Source organism: Larus michahellis, chromosome 7 (genome assembly GCF_964199755.1).
Source record: "Larus michahellis chromosome 7, bLarMic1.1, whole genome shotgun sequence".
Taxonomy (NCBI): domain Eukaryota; kingdom Metazoa; phylum Chordata; class Aves; order Charadriiformes; family Laridae; genus Larus; species Larus michahellis.
The window spans coordinates 52,748,186-52,767,000 of record NC_133902.1 but is presented as its reverse complement, the minus strand read 5'-3'; the positions used below and the strand labels follow the sequence as shown (position 1 = coordinate 52,767,000).

The 18,815-nt window shown below is 37.9% G+C and overlaps 1 protein-coding gene across 2 annotated transcripts in view; it reads right to left on the bottom strand.

Annotated features, from left to right (window-relative positions):
• MGAT5 (alpha-1,6-mannosylglycoprotein 6-beta-N-acetylglucosaminyltransferase) overlaps nucleotides 1-18,815 on the bottom strand; it is a 129,711-nt gene that overhangs the window by 89,980 nt on the left and 20,916 nt on the right. Inside the window, exon 2 of one of the 2 annotated variants that reach the window (XM_074595016.1) lies at nucleotides 8,008-8,051. The exons of the other annotated variant lie outside the window; for it this stretch is intronic. The gene's annotated coding sequence lies outside the window, so the exon portion shown is untranslated. The remainder of the gene's footprint in view (nucleotides 1-8,007; nucleotides 8,052-18,815) is intronic. 2 annotated transcript variants of the gene reach the window in all.

Sequence of the window (18,815 nt, the reverse complement as noted above, 5' to 3'; positions counted from 1 at the left end):
TGAGAAGCATGGTCTCATTCTTTTCAGATCACCTGGACCTTCTCCAAAGTTATGAGCAAAATGTCCGTGCTTCTTACACAGCAACCCCGTGTGTGCAACTTGGTTTCTGGTAATTCTCTTTAGGACACAGTGTAACTGTGGTAGCAAGAGTTACAAGCATCGCTATTAACTTATTCAGAAAACTTTATTTTTAATCAATAATAAAATTAGCTTCAGCTTATAATCAAAGTAACCAAATTACTTAGCATTCCAAGAAGAAATAAGTTTATTATATAGAAACTGGATCCATTAGCTCATTTCTTGCATCAAGCAGATACTCCAGGCTCCAGTCTCACCCATTGCTATTAACCACAAATCAGCCTGTTACATCACATCTTGCAGTCTGTCCAAGAGAAAAAACAAGTAACTCTCAACAGCAGCTCTGTCCAACTCACAGAGGGAAGTCAAAAAGTTCTTTGTATTCAGCAAGAAAGCTCTCATCAATGTGGATGCCCAACTATCATCCCTTGTCAAGTTGATGGTCAACACACGAAATGTAGTCTTTGGCAATTGTGCTGGACCCCAGACAGACAGCCGAAAAGAATGCACAAGATTTAAGGAAAGATCCAAACATGTTCACGCTCAAAATACTCACTACATCTTACTGAAAAAGTTTTTCAAAAATAGAAGACAAAAATGTAAGTACATCTGTGAAAGAAAAATACCTTTCTTGAATTTCTTAACATTTTCTGGGGATGGTGGATAATCAAAACAAAAAGAAATTCTTGTTAAATTGGGTTTAAATAAATTGTCACTACAGGATTCTACATCCAAACTTTCTATAAAGGACAAATGCCAATAGAAGAAGATAGAAGAGTCAAGTTAAAATAAAGGAAAAGTAGAAAGAAATATATAGGAAATTAGTACGTATATGTTATTAAGTAAGTGTATATCAGATCATGGAGAGGGAAAAAACCCACAACTATCTAAGCTGAACATTAAGCAACTCTTCAGAAATATTTATTTCTTGTTGCTTTAGAACATCTTGAACCTGGGTCAAAGTATAACATTTCTTCCAACGGATTTGTTCTTGGCAAGCATTTTGAACACATTCCAGCTTATGTGGCTAGACAAACGGCTGAAAATACAAGCTGTATCTCCAAAGCACGAAAGTTAATGGAATTAAAATTTCAACACAGTCACCTGTTTGGAAGCATCAGTGCTGCTGATTATTCCATTGCTCGGGTTTCTGCATGTAAATCCTTCTTTTTATTATTGAAAAGGATGAAGTTGCGATTTGCTTCATAGCTAATTTGAAAGTTAGTAGGTCAGCAAAATATTTTAACCTATGTCCTGCATCACCTGCCTATATCCCGTTGATCAACACTGGTATTTATCAACAGCTAATATCACCAAAGATTAGAAGAGCACTTTCATTGAAATTAAAGTTGTTAATGTTTCTTATTTCTCTTTGTAAGTAGCAACAATTTGTCACACAGAGATCAGCTTTGCATTATATTAAAAAAGACAATCTTTCCCACCTAAACTGATGACTAAGTATAGTGTTACTGGGTCAGCATAATCTACGGCAAACAACAAACAACTTGGCCATGACCACGACAGTGTTTTCAATGGATAGCCGGTACCAGGCCAAGCATGACTACATTCTAACCTGTCAGCTAGTGTATTATAAACACTGTGCCACTGGAAGGCCATCAGCTTTCCAGTTATCTGCAAGATCTAGTAAACTATACAAGCTTCCTTTGCAAATGTATCTGCTGTACTTAGTATATCATAGGGCACAATGTATGAACTACTTTCAGTAGGTAGAAAACAGCCTCCCCTCTTTCGCCATCCCTAGACAGCTGTAGAACAACTTGTACTGGCAAACTCTGAGGAATAGCTCTGTTTCAGCTGAAGCCCTTACAAAGCTAAATGGGAAAGAAAAAAAAAAAAAAAAAGAAAAAAGTGAAGTGTAGAAAACAGCCTGCATAGGCAGCATAAGGAAAGTAATATCACTTTGTAGCTTCTCTCTAGACTGACAGGCAGGGAGCAGAGGTGGGAGGACACACAAAACCCTCCATAATTCAGGAAATAATATCAAAAAGTCCTAGAACGCAACAAAGGTTTCTGAGCTGATGTTCTGCACAACATAGTTCTAAAGGATGGATGCAGAACCCCCATAAGCTCTCTTCATTGCTTATACCCTATCATTAACAACAACGTTCCTCTTTGCAGCCTCTCTCACTGCCAAGTTTTCAGGTTCCCTAGATAGCTATAAGCTACTATTACTTGAGAAAGCTATTTCATCTCCTGGTTCTGGTCCACAGTGCAGTAATGGTTTGGGTAATGAACTTTCTTTAATGCCTCAATGATTTTAATAAATCATCCAAATGACTGGAAAGGCCTCCTTCCCAAAGCATGTTTTGTTGAGCCTATTGTCAATACTCTCATTCAAGATCTGGTAGCAAAAGTAGCTTCATTTTCAGTGCTGAAAGCAAACCTTTATTCCTCCTGCAGTGCAGTTCCAAAGTAAATGTTAACGTCAGCATTTTGGCAAATTTAATTATTTACCATATCAAACACTTGAGTGGCCATGAATTTCCTTTTCCTTCTCAAAGGAACTAGTTAGAATTTACAACAGAAAGTTATCCTTAAATAAACCAGGAAATGAAGCCTAAGGTCTGTCTTTAATAAACATAAAATCTCTATTTACTGTAGCAAGTACCACAGCAGAACAGAGGCATATCTGGCATATGTGCAAAACGAAACGATAGGTTTTGAGGACCTGACCTTCACACCATAGGCATTTCAGCTCAGGGGTGTGGGTAGCAGTACTGGGAGGACAGTGCTGGGGATTGTATCTACTCTGGTCTTAATGACTAAGTATCAACAGTTCAAGGACATTACTTGCATTCCTGGAATATTTTCATTAAAGAGGAATTCAGTTTGTGATCTCCAAGAGCATTCCACTATATAAACTGTGGTGTTTTTAGCAGGGTTATCAATTCACTTAAAAAAGCATCTCTCATTCAAACCTATGTTTGAAAACATGCCAAACCACTCTGAACTACCAAACTCATTCGTACCATAGATACTCATCACAGAAATTGCCAAGGAAATAAATTCATAAATCAATTACCTGCAGTTATCCTCTCAAGTAACATAACACAATTTGTGTGAAGAAGGGGGAAGACCAGCTTGAAAATCTAAGGGGGGTGGGGGGAAATCAGTATAAGAAAGACCAAGTATTAAGCTGGTCAAGAAAGCAAAAGGTGAGACAGGGAGAAGAAAAAAAAACGCCCCAAGTGAGATGAGGTATCAAAACTTTTCAATGCAGGTCCAAGAGAGAGTAAACAAAATGCATGTCAAGCAGATGAAAAGGAACTAGAAAGAGCAACCTGACAGATGAGGGCTAAACTAACTGACTGGCTGAATACACTGGGTCACACGAGACCAAGGAAACAGATCAAAGAACATTAAATAATACTAAATCAACTTTATGAGTGATATGCCAACAGACACAAAGGAGATTACAAGCGCAACTGGTAACGCATAACTAATAAGTTTCCATATACAAATAGGACAAACTATTACTAGAGGAAATAGTTCGCTTGTCAAAAGTTATCGGTGTTTCCTGATATACTTAAGCTGATAAAGCTTCCACCTCCAACGAGGAACAGACAGAGTTTTTCATTTATGAGAAAGCCACAAACAGTGATTAGAACGTCCTATTTCAAGATCTTCCTTAAATAAATTATCCAAGATAACAGGAAACTCCTTCAGGACTACTATTCCTCAATATTACTGTTAGTCTTATAAATACACCAACTACACACAAAAACGAAATTCTCATAGGGTGAGATGTCTATGCAATTTATCTTCCAAACACTTGCACTCATTTACACCATAAGGATCTGGCCCTTAGTGTGTAAATAAGATCTGTTCCACTACACTTATATACATTCACAAGTATAATGATTTCTACAGGTCTCAGTAGTCATCAGGGACAAAACCATTACATTATCTTTGCGTAAGACGTTATGGGTCTATGTTAAGGTTGCTGCACAGGCAGTAAGAGGATGCTGGAAACAATAATAGGAAATAAAACCAAAGACACTGCAAGAACATATTCAAGATTTACATGCATATGAAAATATTTGGTATAAATTACATATTAAGCATTTACAGCTCAGGAACTCCAAGGTCTATGGTCACATTTATTACTAAAATAAATTGATGAACATTACCTCCTTCCATGTGGTCAGTGACAATTCAGAGTTCCTTTAAACTTAATGTTTTTCAAAACTCTAAGTAATGCTTTCAAATGTTCCAAAACAGCCACCCTCTTCAACACATTTTACACACAGAGTCAAGTAGGCAGAGATACTCGGAAACACTGTACACCCACATATCTAACCACAGGTGACAGAAGAGACAGAACTAACCATCGTTCATAGACTCTGGCAATTTCCATTAGTTTCTCCACGTTTATTTTGAGAATAAATTCCCCTCAATGGTCTGACAATACATAATTAATTATGTTTATTGATACTGAGTTTAGGCTTCCAGTCAAGTGTTCTCACATTAAATATTGCACAGGACAGTCAAGAGGGGATTTTTGATACTACTAAACCTGAAGATAGCCAAGAAAGAACATGTTTTTAAACCCACCTTTGTGCACAGTTGTAGTTTAGGAAGTACAAAGTAAATGAAGTTTTCTACAGAATGAGTCAACTCACTGCTCTGTTTCTGTTACTAGCACAACACTATCTTCCAACCTATGTACCACTTTCAAAGTTTGTATGCATTCACTTTATCAGGCTTTCAAATTCTACTTTGCTAGCAACAGAATTTGCTTTCTGAAGGTTAGTAAACACACTTCATCACAAGCAGCAAAGCTTTCATATCTCTACTGGGAATCATCCATACTGTTATGTTTTAACAGGTGGCTGCGTAGTGAGTGTCAAGCAAAGAAACACTTACTTGCATAACATCCTTTCTGCATTTTTATATAAGCCCATAGCAAGCAGCACATCTTGCTAGAGAACAGAATGATTTTGGTGCATATCAGATTTTTCGGATTTCTTTTTCAAGTATGATTTAAATATCTCATCCATTCCCTCTTCTCCTTTGCTTATATGCCATCTAAACTTCAAACTCCAAATCCAACCAAAGAACGACCCACCAAATACTTGTTTTGTAGAGGCAACAAGTTTTCTGAGTTTGGCTGAAAGCACAAGGTTCCAATTTGTCAGGTCTGCTACTCGTGAAGCCCCAACCAGAGCTCTGCTTGCAAGAGTCACTGCTAAGCACTGAGAAGCAAAACCCATCTTGTCATGCCATTATCTTCATCAATAAACCAAAGTAGACAGAGGACTAGAAACCAGAGAAAGCTTCTATCAGCTTGACCAAGAGAAAAGATACCAGCCAAATGCATCTGTGTCATTAAAGAAAAGCTTTTTCCAACAGACACAGTCAACGCTTTCAGCCGGCTTGCAACCTGCACGGTACTCAATGCACTGACTGCAGGAGCTCCTTGGGATTTATGGCTGCAAACCAGAGGTCACTGAAGTTAAGAAGGTATGGCTTGTTAGCCTCTAATACAGGTAGCATTTCCCTTGCAATAGTTGCCCCAGTTAATGACAGAGCAACTGACTGCGTATGCACCCAAATAAATGTTTTTGTACCTAGTTCTCAATCTAGGTAATGTAAAAATCCAAAATATCCATTACTAGCCTCACTCAGTTTGCAGTACAGCAGAAAAATCTGGATTGGCAAGTCTGATTGGCTTCTATTTCACAATTCTAGGAGGAAGACCACACGTTAGATTTAAATTGCAAAGGAACAAAACAGTCCTCAAAAACCCCGTTGCAACTTCACTTAGGTTCCGTGGCCAGGGAGCAAAGGCAGAAAAATCCCCCTCAGCTAGAAGGTTCTGTGGTGGGAGTGGGACAGAGTGTTCTTCCTTCCTTCATTACATGAACCTTCAAAGGAACACTGTGCCACCGCTGGCCAGCATATATCATCTGCATTCTCCTATCACGTCCCCATGCTCTCTCCTGATGTCTTCCCTGCCGGCCAACAAGGAGGAAACCCTCCAGTGTCGGTCCACCTTCCCCACACACCCTGCCTCCCACAGCAGTCAGGTGCCACAAAAGGGATGGGGAAGCATGTAAAGCATTAAAGGCAAACATTACAAACAGCATTGGTAGAAACATTTGTCCCTGATGCCTTGAAGTTTCCTTCTACCAATTTCCTCAAAGTACCGGTTTATATACAATACCCCTTACATTATTTTATACTACTAAATGCACTGTGCCTCCACCATATTATGGCCTAATTCCTTGGTAGTTTCCAATTAAAACAAGATGAAAACTCACTTGTCAAAATTTTTTTTTCCTCTGCACAGTAATGAAAAAATAGATAGGCCTTTTCCCCGACTTCAGTTGACAATTTAGCCTTTTGAGGGGGTAGGGAAAATTATTACCTGATTTTTTTTATACTTTCTCTCAAAACAAAGGACAAAATGTGATATAGCACCAGCCTCTAAAAAGAATAATGGTAATTCTCGTACTTTTGAGTATTATAACGCATTAAAGAGAAAACTTCATGAAAACCCATTTCATTCTCCACTGAAAGCCAGCCATCTCTGAGGCAGCTCTCAACAATCAAACAGGAACACATTCAACACTTCAGAATAAGAAGTTCAGTGGGGAGAAAAGCATTAAGTGTATTTTTGACAAAGATGCACAACATGAGACAAGCAATTTGTACATGTATACATAGAGATTAAAAAACAAAACCAAAAACCAACATACAGGACTTTTTATAAAATGTGCCTTACAAAAATACGGAAGAAAGCCACTTTTGAGACTGTATGATAATGAAAAGATAACCCACAAGATTGGCATTTTTCCCCTCTTTAGTTGACATTTCAGTCTTTCTAGGGGATAGGGAGAAGGGAGGAGGAGTTTGAAGGACAAAGTAGGAATGAAGCATAACAAACATCTAACATTAGCAATGGGTGAAGGATAAATGCCGAAAAAGTTTCATGGGCAAAACTGAAGAGACATTGCAAACACCACAAGCAAATAAACATCAGGGAGATTAAAAATGCAAAGCAGCAAGCCTTCGAGAAATATCAGCGAAACCACTAACAAAAAAACCTCCCCACGCTACAGCCAACTCCAAGAAACCCATTTTCAGAGAAAGAGCAGATAGGTTTTCCCTCTCAAAAAGAGAAAGGTGACAAGACATCCCACAATTTTTATTCAAGAACCCTGACAAGAATTCATTTTAAACTTAGCGATGCATAACTACAAAAAAAAAAAAAAAAAAAAAAGAAAAGGTACTCCACTGAATTCAATTTATTTTATACAAAAATACATTCACTAACATTTCTTATTCTTCCTCCTCCAGATTTTTTTAATTTTATTTCAATATGGCAAGAAAGTTTCAGAAGATCAAGTTTGGAAAGAATATTAAATTAAGTAACTGTTGTGCATTTTTTCAAGAAAAGCAATTAAATATGACTCGCTGAAACAAAACAAATCCCAATCCAAAACAAAAAAAAAAAGAGAGAGAACTGAGGCAAGGAAGAAAAGCAGCAACCCCTAGGTTTCAACAGATTGCATAATCTTACGTACCACTTACAACAAAAATAGAATTAAAAGAAACTAAAGGAATAATATAATTTATAAGAAATTTATAAGAAATCTGGTTACAAATTCCAGTGAGACAGATAACCCACTCATCTCCACCTGACCTAAGCTTCCAATTTAAGCAGAAGGACAGAGAAACTTGCTCATCTAACATTATAGTTAAAGGTTACATAGTTAAGAGGTTTTGAGTCAATATATAAGATGAAAGAACGCAGCACAGAACTCACGTAACACTTACATGGAAAAAAAGATACACAAGTGAAGTGTGATTCCTGTGAATCACAAAAACCTGACCACATTTTTCACAAGTCAAGTTGCAATTCTCATATGTACTTTTCTTGCTGGAAAGTTAAATTCTACGTACCTAAATGTGTCAAACTGTACAGTACAGTATAGCCTGTAGAACAACTAAAGAGAAAAAGAAAGAAAAAGAAAAAGAAATTACCACAATTGCTATCTCCTAGCCAAGTAGTTGGATTTCAGAGGAGTACACAAGGGAGCACGTCATATCGTACACACAGAATTTTCAGAGTCAGACCTACCCATCCAGACTAGTATTTGCATTACAGCAAATCCTGCGTATGGATTAGGAGACTTTGGTCATACGGCAGTACCAAAGGCAAAGATACATCTTGTGCCCAGCAGTCACAGCATGCAAAAAACAGATTATAAGAATGAGGGGACGGACTGGAAACACAAAGAAACAAACCTTCGGAAGTAGTGCTAACGAGACAGGGAGTCTCAGTTCCTTTTTTTCCTATAGGCATCCCAGCAAAGTTGAGTTTTCAGAAGAGATCTGAGGAGAACAGTGATTTTTCCAAGATTAAAGGGAGAATTCCTATCCATGTTAGGGAGGAACAAGGGAGAAAGCAAAAAGATGCTTTTTACAGAGTCTGTATCTGACGGGAAAGTCTAACACGGGCAGCACATGGCCCAGGTGGAGGGAGAATGCAAGCCCTCATTGCTGAATGGATGGGGAGACTGGGAAGGGAAAGACAAGAAGATGATGTTTCAGTGGGGAGAGCAGGACTGGAAGGAAGGATGGTCAAGGGGAACACAGTCAAAGTAGTACGGACAGGAAAATACGGAACTTAAGAGAGCTGTCAGCACAGCACGGCCACACTAGTGAAAGGCAGTGAAAAAAATCACATTACACTAAACTGAGATTAGAAAGGGAAGAGGGGTGTTTGCCTGTCAAAATAATTATGTTACAGGACAGGATGAAAATGGCCACACCTCACAGAAAGTATGTCAAAACTCTGCAAGACTCAGGCTTTTTTTTTTTTTTTTTTTTTTTTTTTTTTTTTAAATGTCCTCACATTCAGAATTTGGAAGGAGAGGCCAATACAGTGGCTAGGAACGACTGGGAATGGAGATGAAAATGTTTTCAAGAACATAAAATATGATTTGTTCGCTTAATAGAGGCTTACTGTGCAATATAGGAATTACATGCAGGAATATGTCATTACAAAAATATACGCATTTACAGTTTTTATTATTAAATAAAAAAAGCTATGTTACTCTGCACATTTAATCACTATGACTATTAAGGAACAAGAACAAATTCTGAATCTCTGCCAACACCAACATTTTCCTTTACTACAGAAGTGTGCCTTAAATGGAAGTAACACACAAAGAAAAACAAGAGGGTTTTTGTCAGTCATGCCAGATGACTGTCAATAAAAAATGCTCAGGATTTGTTAACAGATTCTAAAATATTTTTTCTTCTAAGTTTCAAAGACTAGATGTCTCAGAGGTGTAACTACAGAAGGTTTTGGGCTTTTTTGTTTTTTTTTTTTTTTTTTTGTTTTTCTTTTTTCATTTATCATTAAGAACTTTTAAAGCACAGGTCATTTTCCTGAATTTTAGTGTAGCAAACAGGTTAAAGAATCACACATAAATCCTTCATGTTATGTAAAGTAGTGTCCTTGAAAGTTTTTGTCGTTTGTACCCTTTAGCTCACATTAGGATTTCTTATAATTAACTGAGAACTGTAAGGCAAACCCTAAAAAAAAAAAAATTCCCTTTAATTATGGCAACTGTCAACAGTACAGCAAAAATCAAGAATTTTAAAGAAATCTAAATAAAGATGCAAAAAGGCATCTAAGAGATTTATGAACAACTGCCACTGCAGTTAATGAGACACTCCTGAGTACTCCTGTAGGTGTCTGAACACCTTCTACAAACCAGACTCTTAAGGATATGCCTTAGCATACTTCACACCTGTAGTCCTCATCAACATCAACTTTGTATTGTGGGCTTTTGGCACCTCTAAAAAACCCTACACGTTATAGTCACTTCTGATTATCTCCATCTGTGCACATTTATTCTCACATAAAAGTATCTCATCGCTGTTTATAGTTTAAAACACAAGCCTGGACCTCAGGCTCATACATGGAGACAGGAATACCAACAGCAATTTATTACAGAGTAGGAGTGAGGTCTGAATTTTTCAACGCCAGCTTTTTCTCCCCCCATCCTTCTTAATGTGCCTAAGAGGAAAAATAAAAAAAAAAAAAAGAAAAAAAAAAGAAAAAGACAGGATTTGGTGTATTATAGTTGCTACATTTGGAAAGTCAATTTAAATCACAGCTGTAACTCAAGAATCCATAAGAATGAGAAAATTTTTCTTGAGATTTAGAGAACTGTTACTGCAAGTTATCTTTTCAACTACTTCTTGTGATTTGCTTAAACACTGAAAAACTGAGGGGATGCACACTTTAAGCTTTACATATTCCCAGTTATCCTCATAACAAGAAACCATAGTTTACTGCTCTGCTTTTTACATTGTAGCAGTTTTCTACCTGAATTTAGGATATTATTAATAATCATATATTTTATATTTTTGTTATGAATATACGAACATTAATAATATAAATTACATATATGAATACAAATTAATACAAAAATAGTTCTAATACAGACTAACTTCCCAAATGCATGAAGAAATGAGGAGAAAGGAAATGTATATGTGATGAAAGTCACATGAAGTCATTTTCCATCACCTGTCTTTTGAGAGGGTGGTCAAAAGCTGTTTAATTTTAGTATTCAGGAAAACTTGATTGGTTCAAGGACTATCCATTCCCATAAAAAGTGTACATATTTAGTAAATTCTTTCTTGGCATCATCTTCAGAACATTCATATTAACAGATGGAATAAAAATGTAGCTCATAGGCAGGACAGACTGACCTTTTAGGACAGGACTCATTTAACCCATGGGCAGATGGGACAGCATATTTTAGGAACACCGCAATTTTCTGTCACGAGTTAGTTCACTAAACATTTGTCTGGGTCAGTCACTCAAACCTGAAGAGCTAACAGTATTATAAGTTCTTCAAGTTCTGCAGACTCAAATAAATTCAGTAAAATCTATATGTACTACAGCCAGGACTTCTTCACCAAAGTGCTAGTAAGCTGCTGCTGCAGAAGAATTTGTTGCTATTATTAAAGTTAAGGTTATTGAGAAACGTGGCCGTGTTGAAAACAGGACAAGAGTGATAAAGATCCTGCAGGGGCTACACCCGGCAGAGACTGCTGTTGTGTTTTCTTGAAACTCATTAGCATTGCACAGCTGATGCCGCACAGTGACAATGACAGCCCTGAGGGATCCCACACAGGTTGCAGCCAAGGTAAGAAGAAAAAGATTAGAAGACAAATTTGCAAAGGCTAAAACGTCTTTTAAAACTGAAACAGATTTAATAGTAGAAGCAGGTGAATGGGTTATCACCGAAAGGATTGCCAAACACTGGGAAAAGGCTGCCCAGGCAAGTGCGTGAGTCACCACCCCGGAGATGTTTAAAAGACACATAGATGTAGTGCTGAGGGACGTGGGGCTTAGGGACACGGTTTGGTGGTGGACTTGGTAGTGTCAGGTTAACGGTTGGACTCGTTGGTCTGAAGGGTCTTTTCCAACCTAAGCAATTCTATGATTTTCCTGGTGAGTTCTCTGACAGATCTACTTCTGAAGGTTGGATGCATGTCACAGTGAGCCTCCAGAGGATTAGCTTTCTTTAGAAATGCCAGAGAACTGGAAGTGAAGAGGTGGCTTGACTACTTGTATCTTAGGTGAAGGATGCTATTTTCACTTTGAGTAAGTTGCAAGAGCTCCCGATTAATTCAAGAGGACACAGTGCTACACACACTGTTTAGATATGAATTCTAGTCTGTGTGCTCAAAGTATTAGCTAGCAATACACTCTTGGTACATTATCACAAAACACCATTATCCCCTACCACCATCAGTCCTGATAAATACGGCAGTCACAGACTCAAAGGTTAGCGTGAAGAGTCAGAGCTCATGGGTGCCTCCTGTTGCCCTCCAACCAATACATGCTGTGACCAGAGTAGGCCAGTCTTACTCTTCTCGTTCATGAAATTACCAGACTGGCTACCAATAACTCATTAATATGAAAGCTATCCTCAACTACTTCATTGCATTGTATCAAAGGACATAAAACTAGAAAGCTACCCAGAAGCGCAAAACATTATTTTGAAGGTACACAGATTTATTGTTGGATTACTTACAAAGAATTACGCATAAGCACAGTTGATTTCTTGAGCATGAAAAATTAATCTGTTCTTTTTCCAATAATTCATTTGATCTTGAACATGGAATTATCCATGCTGGGTGTTCAGGGACAGGAAGAAAGAAAAAGAAGGATAGCTGGTACCAAGTAACAGACTCAGTCAAAATAATTAGAAGCTGGTCTAAGGAAAAGGATTATACCATTAAAAAAACCACATCATGGCTTACAACAATTTAAGAAGGAATAATTTCCATCATTCAGAAATCCAACTCAATGCTACTCAACTTAGAAAAGTGCATTTGTTTACAGTACTGAGAAAATAAAGACTACTATAAAAATCATCTCCACTCATACGTTTTTGTTTCTTTTTTTGTTAAGTAATGAAAACAGCAGACAGTTTCATTTAGGAAAATAAAACATAATACATTGAGTGATTATGCTGATAACACTTGAGAAGAAGAACCCACTATTGAATGCACTTCAATCTCTTTTAATAAAAGATCATTAGCAATGTACTACTATGCAGCAGCAGAAGAAAAAGTATGACCCAAAAGCAGCATCTTTCTCTTCACATTTATGTTTTCAGGATTACAGAATCACAGAATGGTTTGGGTTGGAAAGGACCTTAAAGATCACCTAGTTCCAACCCCCCTGCCATGGGCAGGGACACCTCGCACCAGACCAGGTTGCTCAAAGCCCCATCCAGCCTGGCCTTGAACACCTCCAGGGATAGGGCATCCACAGCTTCCCTGGGCAACCTGTCCCAGTGCCTCACCACCCTCATGGTGAAAAATTTCTTCCCAGTATCTGATCTAAATCTCCCCTCTTCCAGTTTGAAGCCATTACCCCTTGTCCTATCACTACATGCCCTTATATAAAGTTGCTCTACAGCTTTCTTGTAGGCCCCCTTCAGTTACTGGGAAGCTGCTATAAGGTGTCCCCAGAGCCTTCTCTTCTTGAGGCTAAACAACCCCAACTCTCTCAGCATGTTCTCATAGGAGAGGTGCTCTGACTCTCTGATCATCTTCGTGGCCTCCTCTGGACCTGCTCCAACAGGTCCACGTCCTGGCTATTCTAGAAGTACCCATACACATTGTGGAAGCAATTTAGTTAATATTCCAGCTAGCATGGCATCATCTGTGAAAAACCAAATACTGTTAATGACATTGAAATAATACTTAAATACACTATAGCATGAAATGCTAAGCATAAAATGACTCAGGGTTTGAGGACAATTTACAGTTTCAATGGTGTTGTTAACTGTGAAGGTGTTTTAAAAAACAATAGGTATTTTAACATGGCTCACACTTATTTGAAGAATTATATTGTTACTGTCATAAACCAACATTTGCCCATCTCAGAAGCCTTGATTTGCTCCAAGTGAAATATTTTTAACACAACTGTAAATACCAAGGAACGGCATCAATATTAGTCTATATGTAACTAGACTCAGAGTGAGTAACACCAGCAGCAGTCAACATCAACCCAAGCGAGAATATACACATTGGAGAGAAAGTCCAAGGTACCAAGTTGGCATGTTATACAGACTTTTGAAGGCTTACTAAAACTTCAAAGAATAAATGTGTAAGTTTCATGCTTCAAGTATCTATTCCAAGCATCTTATTTGGTTTACGCACAGTTGGCTTTTACTAACAAGAAGTTTGGAGGCAATACCACAATTCTTGTAATCATTTACTAGATAAAGCCATTAAAATTTTGCAAAAACTTATCCCTTCATCAACACAGTTTCTACCAAGCGTCAGATGCAAGTAAATGTATTTTGGCCACAAACTTTGGCTGCATTTAGCCAAGTAAATAACACAATTCTTTTGAAACTGCTTTGAAAGAATTCTATTCCCAGTATGAAAGAAAGGATAGTTACAGACATTAGCCCACTCAACAGCTTTCCACAATTACAGTATTCTGTCAATGAAATTTTATGCAGGTTACTACAAAGCCCATTCTGTTTTCCAGACAGTCCCAGAATACATTGCGCAGTATCATTAAGCAAGCCTGTGAAAAGCATCTACTTTCACCCTAAGCAATTAAAGACAAGTTTGGTCAACTCTCATTTTTAAGCTTAGGTGTACTGTATTCTGTTGTTGCCTTATTTCAGGTCCCTTTCTAAACACCAATCTTCCCGTTGACTTTTTTCAGTAGTACCTTCTTTCAGGTACCTTTATCCTCAAAGGAGGATTCTGGCTTTCCTGTGTTGCCTTGTGAGTGACTTCAGAATTCTGCTTTAAAATGTCTGTTCCCAAGTATCCATAGAACTATGCACTCTTCAGAAATATGCTGGAAATGAGTAGAACTTGACTAGCAGCTCTTAAAACAGAAGTCTCCCCAAGTGTAACGAATGCACTTAATCCCGTACATCCAAATATAAATTAAGTCAAAATCATTGCCACAAACAGCCTCCTTTTGATGACTCACATCTGATTTGTGTGATTTAAAAAAATTATCCAAACAACTTGGGTATCTAGGCAGCATAACCTCTTTCCATGTGAATGCTGCCAGCATATCTAAACCGGGTAAGTAAAAAGCAGAAAGCTGAAGCTCTGTGTGATTGATGCAATATTCAGGTCAGCTGCAAAGATAATTAAATAAGTTTGCAAAATCTCTACAGCTTCAGCATTTTCAGATATAGAAAACTTTCACAAATTAATAAAGTTCTGCAAGTATTTGCTATTATTTATTTCTATACTGTGGGAGCAAATAAAAACCATAAGTGATACACAGAAACTGGAGAGGAAAGAGGAAGGAAAAGGAAGATGATAAGGAAATAGACACAGACAGTTGTTAAGGAAGTTCTGAAGGACCAAAGGAGACACAGAAAGCCTCAGTGAGAGATAATGCTCCATCTACCCTAATGGCTGTTGGATAAGCTCAATCAGTTTCTTCTCAGATAACTCTCAAGAGTCCGTGTGGAAGGCAACAGGGGAAAAAAAAGGGGGGATAAAAACCCACACTGCTCTGCAGAACTGCAAAATTTGTCTTGACTTATGTGGGAGAACTCTTGGGAGCTGGTTGCTCTCTCTCACTGCTAACACTGCCCACAGAACTGCAACCTTTTCTGCTTTCAGGAGACAAGAGCGTGATTATAAACTGTGTGTGCTAAGATGCAGGGATGTCACCATGTCACGTAAGGCATGACATCGCCCATGTGAATGTGACATCCTCCTACTCTCCTCCCTTTCCCTTCAGCCTCCATTAACAACCAGATGAAGACCTCACCAAGCCATCATGGCAATTCTCTGTGAAATGGCAATAGAAGAGATTTCAGTGTACAAAGTATGTATTGCAAGGGCTCTTTTGAGGCAGTAAATCTTGGGGCAGGGGGGCCACAGAAATTTACATCAAACTCGGTCCATTACATGCCCTTTCACTAAAATGAGCAACACCTATTAAAATTAACATGCCAAACTAGGAACAAAACCCACACAGTTTGAGCAATATTTTCACAGTATTGCTCATACACATTACACTTTTAGTGCAAATTCTCATTTCTCCACCTCGCTTTGGCTTCCCTTCCCATCAAGAGGCATACAACAAAAAGGAAATGAAACAGCTATAAGGGAGCTACAATCCTACATATAACACTCCAACATTCAAGCTACAATGGCCTTTATTTTTCTGCTTCTTTAGACACTTTACAAAGTTTAATACAAAATTTCACAAAGGTGACCTCATACATAGGACTGGTAAGCATTTTGGACTCGATCCGTAGAAAGAGGTGACAAAATGCTTACCTTCCAAATTAACACACAAAGCAGATGGCAACCCTGCACTAAGTGTGGAATTGGAGAACGAAGTTCTCTTTGCCATACGTTACAAGGACACAAAAGCAAGTGATAACAAGGAGAAAACATCTGGAAGATAGTGTTTGTATATGGAACACAGTTGTTGACTAAGGAAATGGAACTGTGAAATTTGCATTTGTTAGTTTATCTGTACTCTGGCTACTATGCAAACAGCTACAAGGCAACATCAGAAAAATCCAGAAAGAAAGGCTCAAAACGTTTTTGGGGCAATGTGTATGCAACGCTTTTCCATACGTCTTTTAGAGTGTGTGCAAAATTAACAACTTCAATGGAAGATTTTCCTTCTGTTCAAGCATTAAGGAAAAATAACACTTTTTAAACCCATGCACACAGAAAATCATTACGTAGAAGAAAGCAACAGCATGAGACAGTTTGAAATAAGCAAACAATCCTTTGCTTTTTCTGAACACTTTCCAGTTGTCATTCTAAAGCAAAACAGGAAGAATTTAAGGACCTGTCCGTTTTCAGATGAAAATCCTATTCCTAAACAGGATTAGCTGGTAACCTAAAAATATCAGCCAGTAATCTCCAAAAGTCACAAGCTCATGTACCCCACAAAGTCCTATACCAATCATTAACTAAAAGAAATTAGGTCAGAATCCAAATCAGATAACACTCGAGTAGCATCAATCTTCTTATTTCAGAGCTGTCACATTTTAAATCTTTCATACTTTCCACATAAATTATTAAAAACAGAGGAGATCTCTCTTTGAACAGAGACTAACCAAAAGCGACATTCCAGTTTAACGCTACAGTTTTAAAAAGACATATTAATAAGTTTATCTTCAGTCACTTAAGATATACATCCCTAATCGTACCCCTATCAAGCAAACAAAGAAAAGCTACCTACCAGACTGCTTTAGGATTTCCTTAAAATGATCTGGGATCATGTGGCAGTACTTCTGACACTGCAAACTGACCATACAATTCCTTTCTTCACCAAATTCTGTGCCTAATTTCTAGCAGATTAACATACCCTACCCCCAAAAGCAGAGAAGCTGTTCCTATTTCAATTCTGCACATCCGTAGTCTCATCTCACAGATGAGCTGCACACTGGAACTTGAGAGATATGACTCTGCCACTGGCCTGCTATCCCTGTACATTCCCTTATTTGCTACATATAAAATGTAATAAACAGCATATAATAGCCCCAAATCTTTGAAATCTATTGACGTAAAACATACCAAAGTAATTGATACCTGTAGGGCTGTGGCAATTGGAGCTGGCATTTTTGTACGTATCAAGAGACTTGGGCCCTGAATCTGTTAAAATAAAACAGTGTGAAGTTTTAGCCTCAAAGAGTTCCATTCAACTTAACTGGAATTTACAACATATACCGTGTACGAAATCTTCCAGTGTCATTTGCCAACAGACACATTATATGTTTATTATTACAACCTGCTATTGTAAAGTACTGAGACTCTTTATTATATTATCAAGTGATAGAATCTTATTATAATATCAAGTGATTGATCAATTGGTCAAGTGATTGATGTAAATCACTTTCTGTACTATAAGCCTAATTTCCTTTTCACAATGCCAACAATCTTCCGAGATGCAGACTCCAGGATCTTACCTACATGTAAAGTATTTCAGCATAATACAATAATTTCCACCTGAAAAATCATCAACTGCCCTATTGAGGAAGTGGCCACTTCAGCTTACGCCGTTACACTCCAGATCCTGACTGACTGCCATTTGGGCAAAGAACACAAAGATTCAATGAAAGCATCCCATTTCTACTGTGTTCCCAGAAGTGGCATCAGTGACTTACTGACAATTATCACCATTGCATGTACTGCTTTTAAACTTGGTACAGTACCTTGACTGACACTGCTGATGAGGAGAGGCAGGTACTATCTATGACCAGAAAAAAGTTTCAGCTACAGCTTTTAGATATAGGCTGTTTCTTTCCGTAATGAGAAGCAGCACGCTATCCAAGTCCTATGACATGTTCAACTATAAAATTCACACTTTATCTACAAACTTGTCACCAAAACCAAACCAACTGCATAACTAATGACAGCAAGACACTTTTAACACTCTTAATTTGGGTAATTTTACAGTGATATTTATGAGCTGTAATGAGCTATATGAATCAGTGGCATAAACCTACTTAACATACAAAGAACTAGAGGGCAAAATAAGTGGTTTGACTGCTAATTAAACAATATTTTAATTTTTTGCCATGCAGAATAAATCTCTTATTTAATAATCATCATTTTTGACTTGTTATATAACAAGTTGTCTATCCCTGGCTGAGTTACAATAACAATCACAAGTCTACAGACTGGCAATTCCTTTGGGAAGGGACATTTATTGACTGCAGTTTGAGAAAATACAGCAAATGTCATGAGAAAAGCCAAACAAAATCTTCACTCATCACACAGATCCACAAAAAAAACCCCACCCTACCCAAAGACTTAACCAATGGCTACTGCCTCATCTTTGCTAGCAGACTCAAGGTCCATTTCCTCATGTGCTCTGAGCCCATCAGAAACTAAACAGCATTGTCAGCATAACATGGAACATGAACAAATCCTTTGGTGCAACCAGAAAAGACAGTCCCCCTTCTCCTATTTGGGTCAATATTAGTTATGCAAATTGCATTGAACTACCAGTTTTTTTGCCTGACTTCTGCTTTTTACTCCCTTGGATCAGCATGCTTGCAGTGGAGCATCTCTGCTAATTTCAGCTGGAGTCCTCAGTCATGCTGGATCATGAGAAATCCAAACATCTTCTCAGGAACCCATACTCACAGGCATATAATGTAACACTGCTTAACTCTGAACATGCTGACAAAGCAATTCTGCATATTCGTGTT